At 36.9% G+C, this 16,381-nt stretch overlaps 1 long non-coding RNA gene across 1 annotated transcript in view; it reads left to right on the top strand.

Annotated features, from left to right (window-relative positions):
- LOC121074617 overlaps positions 1 to 16,381 on the top strand; it is a 22,895-nt gene extending 6,514 nt beyond the window's left edge. Inside the window, exon 4 of the long non-coding RNA XR_005822437.1 lies at positions 16,179 to 16,381. This is a non-coding gene — a long non-coding RNA (uncharacterized LOC121074617). The remainder of the gene's footprint in view (positions 1 to 16,178) is intronic.

Below are 16,381 nucleotides of genomic sequence, written 5' to 3'. Positions count from 1 at the left end.
CCAAAATATGACAGATAAAGGTAGTGCATTACGAAGTTCTTGCCCTCAATCATGCAGAAGGCTGTCTACGCTCCTCTGAGCAGTGGTACATATATGACTACACTGTAATGGGAGAAGGGTTAATGGCAAACCAAGACATTTGCTGCAGCAAAAGTAGAGAGAATATCCTCTAAGCAATTACCTTTTATGTAATAAACAATGTCATGTGTTCATTGGTCAATAAAGGGCGTTTTCTTATCCTAATCCTCTTCCATTTAATATAAAATAGAAATGCTATTAGTTTGACTAGCAGGCTGGTATACCATGAAGCCTGGCCTTAGATAGCCAGAGATGGTTACATGTTGATTTTGCAGTGCTAGAAGAGGTGTTATTACAGCAGCCTTTGTCTTTCCTTTCCTTGAATAAAATACAATAAAAAATGTATGGTAGGACTTCAATGATGTTAGGTGCTTTTGCCAGACATGTCTATTTATGTACTGCAGTTTCTTTGCAATACAGAGTACATTACTGTTTATTGCAGAGTCTTTAAGCCTCTTTTGACTGAAAATCAAGCTCTAATTAATAATAGATATTTCCCCAAATAAATCAATTTCAGTAAAGGATGCACATAATGTTATCCTTAGGTAAGCCATCTATATTGCCAGTAGTTGTGGTTTAACTAGGTGAAGGTTTGATAACTTGGCATAAGAAATGGCATAAAACATGATATATTGTTAAAGTAGTGAAAAATTTAAAGATTATGACAGCATATCTACATTTCTTTGTACAAGCTTTGGCTTTGAGGAATGTGATTTTCCTCGTGGATGTGTTCAGATTTTTGGTACAGAACAGCCACACAAATGAATATTCCATAGCTGAAAAGTCTCCAGGTCAGTTATAGGATACAGAAAAGACCAGAGCTTCAAGGCAGCACACTCATAGTTTCCTCTATGTTACAAATAAACAGCATCTGTCTCCTGTTCTTTCCAGTGAAATGCAGACACTTTGATCAATTTCCTGACCTTCAATTTTCCTATCCTCTTTTTTACTTTGGAGGTGCATTTCCTTGAAGAAGACTTGCTCTCAAAAAAGAAAAATGGGACACAAAATTCAACAAAAAGAATGTTAACCATACCTAGTATTGTCAAAAGTTGTATGCAAAAGTAGCAGAAATTACAAATGGATCCTTTTTATATTGTGGTGTTTTTTGTTTTATAACCACTTTCTTTATAAACCATAATGGTAAAGCAAGGGCTATGCCATGGAAGGTAGTGGCATTACAGTTACAGGAAGCTGGTCAAAGAGAAGAACTGAACTGGGCCCTGACCTTAGCAACAGCCATTCCCAATGTTGGTGAAGTCTCAAGACACTGCAATTTCTTCTGTTCCCGACTTCTGTCTATAAATCCCCAGTGCTTGAATCGTTCTGCTTCTGGCTCATAAAATCCTGCATCTGTAATAAGATTCCTTGTTTTCTTCCTTATTTTGCTAGTACTGAGGGAATTGGAGCAGTTATTACTTGTTTATTTCTTACCAGTTCTGTTTTTTTGTGGAAAGAAATTGGCCTTCTTCCCACCAGAATACACAGAGCCAGAAAATGCCCCATTGTTGTCAAGGCAACAGCTTTTGTTGGGGAGCAGCAGAAGAAAAAGTGACAGGAATGTCCTCCAGAGAACCAAGGTCTTTTGTTGTTCATCATACAAACGTGTGTGTGGTCCCTTTACTGCAAACAGTATCTATTTGAGGGCTAGTGAAAGTAAGTTATACACAGTGCAACATAATGAGATGGAGCTTATGCTTCAGACAAAAACATTCTAATATATGTTCAGGTGTATAATTGCAGGTCCAAAGTAGGCCTCTTTTCCATGTATTTGTTCTGTTGTGCAAGGTCATTACAAGGCTGTAAGAAAATACTGCCATAAATCAAATGTTTTTAGTCTTTTGCAGTGGAGAGGGAGCTTGGTTTTCTTCAGTACATAGAACTTTTTAGCAAGCAGAACTTTCTAATTAATATTTTTAGTACTATTCAGAGGCCCAGAAGAAGGATCTCTATTGGTCTAAACTACCAATTGGATTCTTACGGTGAAATTCTTCACTGGGAGATTTGTTACTCATTCTGGACAAGCTTAATAAAAGCAGTGAAACAGATTCTTAGATACTATCTCATCTAAACCAACAGAACTATGCTAAATTGTATCTGATGTGGACGGTGGTCTGCATGAATTCAATGTGGAAAATGCCAGTTCAAGGGTGCTAGAAATGCATATAACCAAGCAAAAGTGCCTCCATTCTACCACAAGGGCAGGATCCAAGAAATTTTTCAACATACTATTTCTGGAATTGCTACTGCCTCAACAGGCAACAGTTAGAGTATCTTACACCCATATATTATAGTTGGAATGCTCAAAGCATATTCTCAAAGGGACATAAAAAATGATACATTTCCCATGAGACATACAATGAGGCTATCATGAATTTAATAATGTTTTGTATGGGGAGATCAGATGGTCCTAAGACCTGTTACTGCACTTAATATTTGTCACACAACGTTACAGTTAGTTAATTTATATTTCTAAAGTGCATATTTGCTGTCATGTTACTGGTATATGTACAGTAAAATACTATATAGGATATAGTATAATCTTATTATGGTATTATGATCCTGTAATTTTCTTTTAACCTTTTAAATACTATTAAGTTTTATTGGTAGTTGCAGTAAGCTGTTTATTTTTAAGATTCATGTGTGGCAGCACTATTTATATTTATAGACAGTGATAGCTATCTTGCACTTACAGTTAATGTAAAATATTTTTCCCCTACTTTGTTTCTTTATTTCTTGTCCCTCTCTTGGCTAAACAAAAAGAAAAACAACAACAAAAATCCTAATGTTCAATTTACAAAACAACTTCCAAACTATTACGAACTGTGATACACCTAGATTTTGGAGCTTTTTAAATACTTGTTCCCATTTCATGTGGTCATTTATGTCACAGGGGAGTAAGGTACACCTACAAATTTAAAAGACTGCCTATGAATTAGATCCTTTGAGGTACATTTTATTGCACCATCAGTCATATGCATAAGGTTCTGAGCCTAGGAGTACAGACGAAAATATATGTGATCGCTTTAAAAGGCAGACTATGTGAATTTAAGTTGCAACACAGACAGTTGCATGAAATGATCTCTTCTGACATGTTGGCTGAAATATCAGAAATCCTATTTCTAATCCCTTCCATGTAATAAGGCATGGGGACATAGATACATATCAGTTATAAAGAAAAACAGCACAGCCTTTCAGACACACTCTACAGGCTGCCTATAATTCAGTTCCCCTTCTCCAGCCTCTCCACCCACTGGTTGAGTCTCTCATTGCCCTTCCAACACCTAATGTACTCCTGACACAATGGAGGGAGGGCAGGAGCAGTGTGGTGAAAAATTAGATGCTGCAGACAAAAACTTGACAGACTGTCTTTCTCCCAGTGTCACAATATGAACTGGCCAAGTGAAAAATAATGGCCATTATCCCGTCTCATTGAGTAACTTAAATGACTTACAGCCACATGCAGAGAAAGTTCTTTGGACTATTTTTCCATGTGTTGTTGGTTTTTTGTTTGTTTGTTTTGTTTGTTTGATTGATTTAATTTGCATAATAAGATGTACAAGGTAGGTTTTTATGGTTTAAGCAGCTTCAGTTTTCTCTGACCCCTGTGTAAAATGTGGATAATTTCACTGAACTCACTGGAGCAACCTCATTGGTAAATGGATGTTGCGAGAGTACTTTCACACTCCTTAGGCAACTTTCCCATTGTTTCTTCTCTAGACTCGTGATAAGCTCCTATTTACATCTCCCCTACTCCTGAGGTTTCTAGGCATCCTGTGCATTCAACCAGCACTGTACTTCTTACTTTCTCAGGATGGCTCTTTATGCATGGCTTCAATATTGTAAGGTCGTAACTCGAGTCAACATCCAGGACTGGGATATACAGGACTCTCATGCATCCAAGTAATTTCTATTTTGGTAACAATGTGGAAAAAATTAGGTATTAAATAAATGGAGTGTTACATTTACAACTTTACAAACACTTCCTCAGGGTCACTTGAATGTGAACTTGAATGCTTTTCTTTGACATTCTAGGCTATACCCCAAGGTGCTGGTCAGGCCTCTTTTTCTTTGTCAGAAATCCTGTCTTTGACTTGAGATACTTTTCCCTCTAAAAGCTTTGCTAAAATTGGTAAATTCCTGTGAAAAGTTTCAGTTCTGAGAAGAGTTTTCTTAAAAAATCCCTAGCAAATTCTTTGCAAGACCTGTATAAAAGCAACTATTCCCTGTCTCCATGTCTGGTTACTTCTGTTAATTCAAAAGCATAGCCGCAGACTTGAGGAGACTGGCTTTATGAACAGAAGCAGCCAGAGTCTAAATGTAAGAGAAGGACTGTGAGCTATGTAGTACTGTAACTGTTATATCACATGGGAATTTGAACCACAAAAAAACAAGCTATCCCCCTGTTGTGTGCTACAGCTTCTGTATCCTGACCTGACCAACAAACCCTTTAATGACTTACAATCGGGGCCATACCTTTATACATTTACAAAAGCCAGAAGAAGGCTGCTTGTACCTATTCACCAGTTGCCGTTAGTGTATGCAGCTCTTAAAAGGCACACTTGGAGCAGCCATGAGCATGATGTGCTTCCTGAACTTTTCATCTCTCGTCGGCGTTGACTGCCTGTAGGTAGCTCATGCACGCCATGTTTGGAAGGCCTTGCAGCACACCGAGTCACTGCATGGAATCGATCAGAAGGCCTCCTCTGGCTGTGCCTGAAGCCACGCTTATAGCAATAGCACGTCTGGTCTTGAGGGCATGTTGAGGTATCACTCGAGAGGCAACAGAAGACAGTTTGTCTTTTATTTATTACTAGTAGAGATAAGATACTGTAAATCATGGCAAGCCCAAAAAGTTCAAATTCCTGTAAGTGCAACATACTAGAAATTCCTTTCTTCCCTTTGCAGTAGAAATGTGTTTAGTGATCCCTTCCCATTTATTATTTCTGATGGAATCAAAATCTTATCACAGAATTAGACAATATTTCATATACCGGAATGCATGTTCATTCTTCCAGCAGCACCTTTCATCTTTTCTTTCTTTTCTTTTCTTTTCTTTCTTTCTTTCTTTCTTTCTTTCTTTCTTTCTTTCTTTCTTTCTTTCTTTCTTTCTTTCTTTCTTTCTTTCTTTTCTCACTCTGCATTAGAGTCTTGTATCTTCCTGGTTTTTATTCTTCTATTCTTCCCTAGAAATGCATAGTGTATTTTGTCTGCTGGCACAGAAATAATATAAAACTAAACGAAAAACCCACTGCAATTAATATAAGACTATGAAAGTTAAGAACTTCAAGTGAAGAAGTTCTGTTTCAACAGTTAGCATGCATTAGAAACATCAGTTTAGTTTATAGTAAAATCATAAATATCTATGAGTTAATATTTGCAGAAAATCAAATAATATTCTGTGTGCTATTTTTCCTTCTTTCACCTTTGTTCCAATGTGCTAAAATCATATTTTTTCACAGTGTAGCACTCCTGTTGATGAAGCCTGAAGTACATGGCAATATAACTGAAATTCATTATCAAGCAAATAGTGTAGTGAACTTTGCAGCAAATCATCATAAAGTAATCTTGCTTTTCTGTCTGGTCTTACTCTAAATGTGATTTGCACTCTTATGGAAAGAGGACCTTGTGCTGTTTTTGATGCTATGTAAAAATGATTTCGCTTTGTAAAATTTCCATTATGCCTGTTTACAGTTAGTAGCAGTTGTTATTGATTCAATCTGTACTGATTTGAAAGTAGGAGTCTTTAACGTTAAGCCCCTTCAAAGTTTCTCATAAATTTGTGGCATTTTGCCAGCTTTGCTCACAAAACAACATAGAGCTGTTGGAAGGAAATGCTCCAGCTGCAAGAATAAGTGGAGCCAAAAAGCAAAGTCCAAATAGAAATTATCCAGTTCGTGCTTTCACTTTGATCACCAGATGTTTGCCATGTGACTTCAGCATTATAGAGAGGAGAAAGAGGATGGTGTGATGCTCAGCTTGAATCTAACACAAGAGCTCATAGCTCAGCAATGGATACACACATATAGTTACTAGGTTTATCACTTTGGGTTGACATATTCCTTATTTTAGCATGACATTGATTACAGCAAACTATATCCCTATGCAAAGTTTTGTTTTGGTTTCTTAATTCCTTAAACTCTGAAGGGTTATGGAAGTAGGACAAGATACACTCCAAATTAATAATACTGATTATCCTGTTTTTATTGGTAACTTGTCTCTATCAAGAGCCTCACTGTTCTTTGTGTACTGGTTTATAGTGGTGTTGGCAGATTATAAACAGTACATTCTCAGCTCATAAGGGCTGCAGAACTAGGCATATCTTTTTCATGGTTTTAACATTGGGATTCATTTGATTTAACTGCCTTCAACACTACACTTGAAGAAGCTTTTTTTCAGCTTTGCCTAATTCTGAAATTGTTGAGACATTTCAAAATGCACAGAATGGAAAAGACACCTCCCAGTTTTCAAACCATGACTCTTTACCATCTCTGTCAATGATTTCATATAATGCAAAGCTCCATCTAAAGTCTCTTTATGATTTTACTCTTGTTAACCTTGTAGGATGGCTGATGCAAACTTTTGATCTTTAAGGAGTTAAAAAGTCTCCTGAAATGTCCATCCTAAATTTATTCAGGATCTGTTTTTAACTACTTATTCTGATAATAGAAAATTATGTGATGCATGTTGTAATAATTCCTAATTTAACTTGGATAAATGACTTAATCTCTACATCTGACTGTTGTCCCAAAACAGGAGTCCTTCCCCTCCATCCTCTTGCACCTAGCCACCCATTTGTGTCCCCTGCTGCCTCAAGTACTTGCCAGCTCCTTTACTGTGCTATGTCCGTACTTTAGACTCACAACAGTACACTCAGTTTAGAGGGCACACTTTTATGCTGGAATAGTGAACTAAACCAGCTCAACAAAAGGCCTCTCAGCACAGGGAGAGGGGAGGACAAAGGCAGGGCTGAGCAGTTGCATTTCTACTTTAGGTTGCTCTGGAACCATAACCTCAATTCTAGATTGATAAAGGTGTGGCAATACTTTCTTCTCCAGCATTCTGCCCATATTATCTGTTTAGTTGTTAAGCTCTCCAGATCAAAGGCTGTGTCTTTTAGTGAATTGCGCAGTGACAAATACAATAGATCCCCAAATTTCGATAGAATTTTCACAGTAGAAACCATATGCTTTTTTTTGACTGCACACCTTCTATGAAATGCACAAAAAGTGCTGCAAATATATCTAGCTTTAATAAAAACAGATTATATTCTCTGTTGTTGCTTCCAGCTTATTATTTATGACACAATACACATTTTTATTCAGGTGGACTTTGTTCTTGGTATTGATTCTTCCTGAGATGGTAGAGGTTCCATTATATTTCAAATACCAACCTTTCTTTATGACATGGAGTTTTTCACTTGTGAACTTCCTTGACCTATTTAACAGTCCTAACAGCAAATAGTTTTGAAACTTTTATTCTCTGTTGACCATTGAAGTATGTGATATAGTATATGATATTTACACTACAACACAGCATTATAATGTAAGAGAAAATGACGCCAGCTATTCATTTGAAATCTGGACAAAAATGTTTATTTTATAATAGGTGCTTTTATGCGAAACAAAATATTCTTAATATTTTTAACAATTCATGAATGTACTGTCTCCACCCTTTACTGAAATATTTTGCATATGCCTGATATTTCTGGGTCTGTTTCTCACAGCAGTGTTAAGAAAATTTCATGCTTTCACATTTTTGAGCTGTAATACTGTTTACTTCTAAGAGAGCTGAATATCATCTAGTATTCTGCCAGGTCCTTCTCTAGACTTCCATGCGAAGGTAGTTTTATATGATCTTTCTATGCCAAAGATTAAATTTCTTTGTGTTGTATGGTGAAATACCAGCACTTATTTTCAGGAAATAGTCTTATGGAAACTTCTCTATTCCAAACTATTTGCACTCAAATCCAAAATGCCCGTAGCTTTTGTTTCAGTAACAGAACATTGGATTTGCTGTCACACTTCCAGGGAAAGCACATTTCCCAGTACTTATATAGATTCTACATCTTCCATTATGGGATGAATCCCTTCATTCTCACTTAGGAAAAATTAGCAGTGATTAAGAATACAAATATTTTGAAAATAAATGCATAAGCTTACACTGAGTTGATTAGTGTCCCTGCCCGTGGCAGCAGGGGTGGAATTAGATGATCTTTAAGGTCCCTTGCAAACCAAACTGTGCTATGGTTCTATGATGAGACAGATTTGACTGATGAATTCTGAACGTTCATGGGTTTTAGGGTTTATGAGTTTGAACTATGCTTAACACATTGACTCTCAGGGCCTGAATTTTCTTCCGTAACTCTATGCAATTCAGTAATTCCCAACTTTCTGAAATGTTCTTCTAACTTACCATACAAATGCTATAGGCATTTCAGAGCCCGATCACACTGTTTATGCTCATACAAATATCCACTGTCTCCAAGAAGGAATTTTACATTCAAAGAGGTTTCCCCTGTGATGGGAGTTTTGCCTGAGGAGGGAAAGTTGGATCAGTCCCACATGTTGTAGAGACTTAAAATCATGAATTAATATGCAGTAGAGCTATGACAGTGGCTTTAATTCCACTCACATTAATTTTCACTGTTATTATTAATTAAACCCTGAAAATCAGGGATTTAATGGAAAGTCTGACAGACCTTTAATTACAGCATTTCAATAGTCTTATAGTATAGGATGTCCTCTACTAGTGCACAGGACATTCTGTACTTGAGAGGATACAGAAAGAAGTCATAGTTTTTGGTGTTCTTCATGTTTGGAACATTTTTTAATTCATGACAGGCTTTTACTCATTTTTCTCTGTTGCATCTGGGTAAGTTATGTAAAGTGAATACTTTTAACTTCTGTTCAAGAACAATCTGCAAACGGAGACTGATTTTTTCTTTTAAACGTGATCACTCATTATTGTTCAAAATTATCTGTAGTTGTTTTAGGACAATGTATTTCAGTCTATGGACTTCTTATAAGCTATTTATGTAGCATATTGTTTTATACTCAAAGATACATCTACAACTGATATTTAATTGCACACTTTTTGCAGGAAAGATGACCTTTTCTATTCTGCTCAACTAACATCTGTCTGAGTGGTGTTCTGACCAGGATCCCTGTGTGCTCCCTTAATATAAACACTACATTATTGTAATTCATCACAGCTGATTTGTATCACTTTGTCTAAAGCCTTCGCATTATGCATGTTCCATTAAGGCCTCAATATGAAGTTTAACTGCTTAGAGGACTGTATAGAGGAAGAGTTGTGTCAAAATGTACGGTGTGATTCACAGATACTGAATATCGGGATGGATAGGAAACTGCAGGGAAAAATCTGATATTGTGGAGAGCAGTAGGTCTCTACAGTGTTCTGTAATGTCTAGTAGATTGCATTAGTTTTATTCCAGCATACTAACATATAATATGCCTGAAACTCAGTATTGCACTCTATCTGCTAATTCTTCCAATTCTATCAAAGATTTTGCATTGTATACATTCTTTTAAACAATATTCCTGGACTCGTTAATTATGATCTTTTCAGTGACAACTGAGGGAGGGAGAGGGATACAAAGTTTTAATTCTGGATGGAAGTGCATTCTAAAAGCCTCAAAACCAGAGGCAAATTTAACAATATTTATAGCTAAAACAAGGAATTACTTTGGAGGATCTGAAGAGTTTTTTCAATGATTTAGATACGGGTAAAAACTGGTGTCTAATCAGCTAGCCACCTGTCCTCTTGATTAGATAACAGAAGTGTAAGAAATGACAGAAAACGTATGATCTGAAATTAGCAGAGAAAGGAATTTGAGCATATTTCATGTTAGAAAGGCTTTCAACTTTTATATGAATCATTCTAAGATTATTATTTTTTTTATAGGATACAATGTTTGCATGTGTACATTTGAACCAATTCTACAAACATCAGACAGTTAAAAACTCCTTTTTGCTAGGAATCCAGTGAAGACTGGAAGGGCAAGCTTGCCAAGTCCAGAAAACCACCAAAGCTGTGGCACTATGCTCTGTGCCTCCTGGCCATACAAAGAATTCAATGCTGAGCATCCCTTGCTTGCTCTGTGTTCACAAAAATTAAGACCCATAAAGCAAATTTGTATAAACACGCTTTGTTCTACACTTTCTTACTTTACTTAACTTCATAAAGCATCCAGATTTCTAGCTCCAGTTCCAGCAGTTTTTCAGAGCTCTGTACTTTCTTTGCAATCTATGTCTAGTTTTACACCTGGTAATTTTTCATTCTCCTGTCTCTCAAGAGCCTTCTTTCATGGATGGACATTTAAAATGAGAAAACATTGAGAAAACATTTGTTCTTCACTGGAATTTAAATCAGCTGAGAAAAGGCAGGGAAACTGGTTTCACGTCACTCCTAAGCCCATTTACTAGCCATCTGCTGCCTAACAGAGCTGCCTACTTCGCTTCCCTTCCCAGCCATATGCTCCTTCTGCTTTTGTTACCCTGTTGTGGCATTTATTCAGTCCTCTGCTAAGCCAGCAATGGAAGCTCAACTATCCGAAAACTAACCTTACCAAAAAAGTGGATAGCTGACTTCTGGGAACTGCCTTGCTGTGGGAGCTGGTCCAACAGAGGCAGAGGAGGAGCAGGACAGACCCCTGGGTGGCAGGAGGCTGTTAGAGCTGCACAGCTCACATCTGGAACAACAGCCTGAGAGCTGGTCACACTTGTGTGTCTCTAGTCGTCTCTGAGAATGTGATATGAAATAAAAGATGGCAGATAACAAACAAATATGCATTTAATGTAAATTTAGTCAAAAGCTCCTCAGAAATTATTGCTTCAACATTAGGAAAGCTGATTTAGTTTAGGAACTGCAGAGACTTCTCAGCAGTGCCAGCATTGATTGGCTGGGTTTAGCAAAGTGCTGTGGATGTCAGCTATGGACAAAATTGTTGTTAGCATTAAAAAACTGCCTGCTGTGTGGATGGGCTTAACGCGCTATTATATGGGATGGATGCAAATGTAATGGGCTTGAAAATGGAGAGATTGAGCCTGAAACCTGTAGGGCATATCCTTGGCCCAAACTAACCCACACCATCACTAATCAGGAGTCAGGACTGAAGTGGAAGGAAACTAGTGCCTGATTAGAATCAGGATCTGATTACTTAAAAGGGAGCCTTGACGGGGCAGGTGACCGCAATGGCATTGTGATTTATTTATTTTATTTTTTATATTTGTATTTTTTTCAAGGAGCAGAATACCTAGCAGCTTAAATGCACATACATTACAAAGCTAAAATGTTAAAATAATGTTTAGAATAGATTAGCAATATAGACAATACTAAAAGGAAGCAGTTTGAGGTGTCCTTCCTCATGCAGTAATGGGATTGCCGCTGCTGCTCAGCGCATCACAAGAAAGTTTTATCCTAAGAGAGCAAAATAATATCATTAACAGAAAATTAAAGTTAAAGTCACCATGAACTATGGACTTAAAAGACCCTCAAGAAATGAAAACCAATTGTCTGTTGGAAAACCAGGAGGTCAAGTAGTCATTGACCAACCAAAAGCTGCACCGATTGCTGAAACGTACAGTACTTTCAAATCCAATTAACTGTTTCAAGCAGACAGTCCTCATTTTCTCTTTCATCAGGAAGGGAAATTTGCAATCATATATTCCAATGAAAGTTAAGTTGTTTTGATCTGATAATTGTCAGATGTATTTATCTTAATTTGTAAGTTTCTAATGCTAAAGCTCCAAGCTGTTCAGATATAACAGAAGTACTGGGAAATGAGGTACAAAATGCTGGAATTCAAATTAACCAATAAATATATTTTAATATATATCAGCAGGACTCTAGAGGATTCCATTAATGTTGAAAAATAGAAAGGATTTAGGTTAATTTGGTAAGAAGGCAGGTCAGAACGTTTACAACAGTGGCATAGAATTGTATAGAGATGCAAAATTTTTCAAGAGAGCAGAATTTTTTCAAAAACGCTGACTCTAGCTGTCACAGCCCTGCCTTGGTTAAATCCAGTGGAGAGATATGAGGACTTTCTAATTTGCTTTCCCTCTATTTTAATAATAGCTGTGCATAAGTAATTTATGAAAGGCCAACCAGGCAGTGGGCAACAGAAAATTAAACTCATTTTATCTGAAAGCAGGTGGATTTCTATATATCATTAGCATGCATAGAATTCTCACAATGTTATTTCTCATACTGATGGAATGTAACCAAATAATATATGAGTTTTTTGCTTATGCACGAGTGAAATTTTTAGATAAAAGTGCCAGCCCCAATGGCAATTTTCTGCAAAACGAAAACTAATTCTGCGAAGCTTCTTATTACTGGGAAGACTCATTTGGCTTGCATTAGAGACTGACATAAGTGACTTTAGGATTTTACTAACAGATTAGATGAGATGTGCTATATGCAGTAATATCATTAGAGAATGTAGCAGCAGGAGCAGAAGAGTTTGTGGCACTTAAGGACACTGGCATAAGTAAATTGTTTTCATTTATTACAAGCTTTTAAATGATTTTTTTTTTTTCTCCTCGTGAGAATATGTTTTAGTTTTAGGTTTCCCTCACCCTTCCTCAATATTTAAAAAAGCTTTTACCAAAATTATTTCCTATGTTGTCACCCACTGACATCTATTGTAAATCTCTGCTTTATCACCTTTATCAACTAGAGGCTAGAGCTTTGTGAAGAAAACAACGCTAAAACTAAATAAAGGTATTGTCCATGTTGTTTAATGTAAATGTGGGCAGAGTAGCAAACCACATACATCTCTACTTGCTGGATTTTCACTTTTCATTAACAAATATATTTGTGATCTATACACTTATTGTTCAAATGTATTTTAAAATAGCAACAAATGTGCTACAGCCATTTGACTTCACCAGCCGGAGCCTTCCTTTTCTTTATTCATAAGCTATTGCGAGTTTTTCTTTTAATTATGATACCCAAAGGTGCATCCTGCATAAGGCCTTTTTCCACTGTTATATCTTGTTTAACAATAAATGGCATTACACAGAATTTTTCTCTGAGGCAAGGAAAGACTATGCTAAATGCATATCTTGCATAATACTGGATAATATTTTACAGTGAGTATGAGGGAACACTCAGGTAGTTTGTCTCAAAGTGAAACTTTCTATTATGATTTTTTTTTTTTTAATTCAAGAAGCAATAGTGACAGCTGCCAGGAGTTAGCAGTAACTGCCCCTTTGATGGGTTGTGTTAGTTTGTACTGATTCTTTGTAGTTGGCAATATATTTTGTTCACATTTGAATTTCAAAAAAGAGGGAAGATATGACTGTGTTGTTGGCAGCAATAATACTGACCCAAGTCATATGACAGAGATAGTACTCCTTTGTAACCCTAAGCCAGGTCAGGTGATTGCATCCAGCTGTTCTTCAGCTGTTTATTCAGTTTCTTGTATCAGCACTCATGTTATGTCACACTTACATGACTTTTTTATATTACATGACTTTCTTCACGGTTTACTTTGATAGCAAAGTTTATATTGTCCTCCATATTTGGCTATCTTTACCACAAATGCCCTAAGAAATACGAAAAAAACATCCTCAGGTAAATTGCATGGGGATAAACATAGTGTGACTATGTTTACTTCAGTGAAGCTAATCTGGGTGTATAATGCTCTGCTTAAAAAGCAGGGTTTGGACCAATAAAAGCAACATTGAAAACAGACTTCATATTAAAGAGAACGCTTAAGTTCTCTTCTCAGTTGTAAATGCTGTTTTCAGCCATGCGGAGGCATATGCAGAATGGTTCTGCTGAAGTCAATACATTTCCTTCAGACTTTGCTCAGCATAAAGTGACAGAGTTTGGCTCTGTTGTGACCAGAACTCAGCTAGCGTGTTACATGGCAATGCTTAGAGTTCAGATGGAGCCATCCAAGCAAATACATTGCAGGGCTCTGTCTGCACTCTGTTTCGTAAAGTCCTTCCCTGTTGCAATCACTTGCCACTATCAGTGAAAGCATAAAAAAGGGAGAAGAAATAACTGAGATGTATGTGAAAAATCTGAAACTCCAGTACCTCGATGCACAGACATTTTGCAGCTGCAGCTGCTGAAGTCCAGCTCCTTCTTTCATGGAAGAGCTCAGAAGTAATAAGGACAGTCTGTGTCATCTTGTACCTAACTCTGCATCAAATATTCTGACTAGTGCATGTCTATATGATGTTAACAGCTCGCATAGAAACTTAGGACAAGACTGTGTGGACCCTCTTAGACCACAGTCACAGTAGTGCCATATAATTCTGATCATAAATGTTTCAAATTCTACCCTACAGCCAGTTAGCTTCTGTGCTCCCACCTTCTCTACTGGAAAGTTGATCCAAGACCTCTTTACATGAAAATTTTTCATAACATGCCAAATGTGATAGCAAGTTTGTTCCTGTGCTGTTTTCTGTATCTTAATTAGGTGATGCCCTTCTTTTGTTCTCTTTGTTTTAAATCCAATATTAGTTATGGAGGACCTGCATAGAAGACCTGGAGCTCTGTCCTGCTATTCCACAGTCTGCCCAGAGAATTCCTGAGTCTTCTGTCATCATCCCATTGTACATTCAAACAAGCAACTCTTAGAAAAAGCCAGTTCATCTCCTCCAGTGCTAGGAAACACTTTCTCCTATGCAATATTCCAATTTACAGTGATGATTAACAGATCCGTATACCAAATGCTCTAGCACTTATGATATTAACCATAAGACTTCTGTAGGATAGTGCAAAGTATCTGAATTGATTATACCAGTGATTAAAGCATAGACAAAGGACAGAAGTGAGAACAGAGAAAGTAGATAAAAGGATGGAATATCATCAGAATAATTTTTCATTGCAAATGAACTAAAAGGAGGTGTACTTTTTTCTAAGTTTGCATATTGTTTTTTTTTTGTTATATTTTATTTCCTACTTAGAACATTAAAGTCAAAACAGAAACATGGATATATCTTTATTTTCCCTCCTTTTCATTTAAATTTGCAACATTTCAGGGCATTTTACCATCTTCTTTTTATTTGCAGCCAGCAATCAAAAAGTATTTTCACTGTATTCTTAAAAACTGAAAAGTAAATACTATATTTTTAATCTTAAGCATTTTAAAAATCGAGGGATATACTTTCCAGTAAGTGCCAGTAAGTCTAGCTCTAAGTTGCTTGTGTTGACATACTGCTGAAGGCTAAAAACAGCTTATACAGATTTTATTTGTTTATAGGGCAAATTATAAAATGTTCCACTGAAATAAGTAATGACAATTTTTGTCTACATAAATGTGCATGCAAATGTAATGATGTTTGTTGTCATTTCAACATGACTACCATTATTGAAATAGAAGAGCCAGTACTAATTCTTGCTGTCATATTTCTTAAAAAATGAAAATAAGGCATTTAAAGAAGCGTCAAGGTTTTCAGTGTTGATCATTCATCTCCTGCATGCTCTTAGAATAACACCCTCAGCAAAACAGACAGACAAAAGCTAACTAGAGTTCTGCTTTCTAATCTCTTTAAGAGACATACATTTGAAGATATTTTTCAACTTCAGAGTGTTCTGAAACTCAGTGAGGCCTTCATGAGTAAGATGTAAGAATTTGTCATTGTCTTAAAGGTTGTATAACCTGAGCACAGTGTAGAAAGCTGAAAAAGTCTGCCTTTGTTCTCGTCAGCCAAAGGAAACCCTTCTCTTTTTTTTAATTGAATACTTAGAGGTTGCAAACTGTGCCTTGATGAGCTTTCCTGGTGCCAGTCCTCCAGTGAGTCTATCCACAGGACATTAACTGATAACAGCATTCAGGTCAAAACCCCCTCACAACTGAACTAGTATGTTATTTCAACATAGCAGTGTTTTGTCAAGCTTCTTGGAAGTATGAGTTGCTCTCCTCCCCCTTCCCTCCCCTGGGTTTGCATGCCACCCCGAGCCGGCTGTGGTTCAGGAGGGGTAGGGGAGGGGAGCACTGCATGCTCTAGAGGAATGTAGTGCTGCTCGCTTCAGAAAAGCTGAGCAAGTGTTAACTGATGCTGTTTAGAACTTTTCAGAAGTCTAATTTCTCAATTTTGTCATGATGCCTACAGCAGTCTCCAGCCACTCAGCTTGAGCTGATAAAACCTTGCACTGGCCACTGTGCAGAGATGACGTTCTCTTTGTGGATGTGTCCTGCAGTGGCCTTTGTGGTTTCGTCTGCTTGGGTAAGCAGCTATTGCCCGATCAGGAATGAAACTGAAGAGTGTCATTATTATCTAATAATGACTATTTTAAGTAGGTTTAATGGCTGAAT

The sequence above is a fragment of the Cygnus olor genome, chromosome 9 (assembly GCF_009769625.2).
Source record: "Cygnus olor isolate bCygOlo1 chromosome 9, bCygOlo1.pri.v2, whole genome shotgun sequence".
NCBI lineage: Eukaryota > Metazoa > Chordata > Aves > Anseriformes > Anatidae > Cygnus > Cygnus olor.
This window is presented reverse-complemented; position numbering and strand designations above follow the sequence as displayed.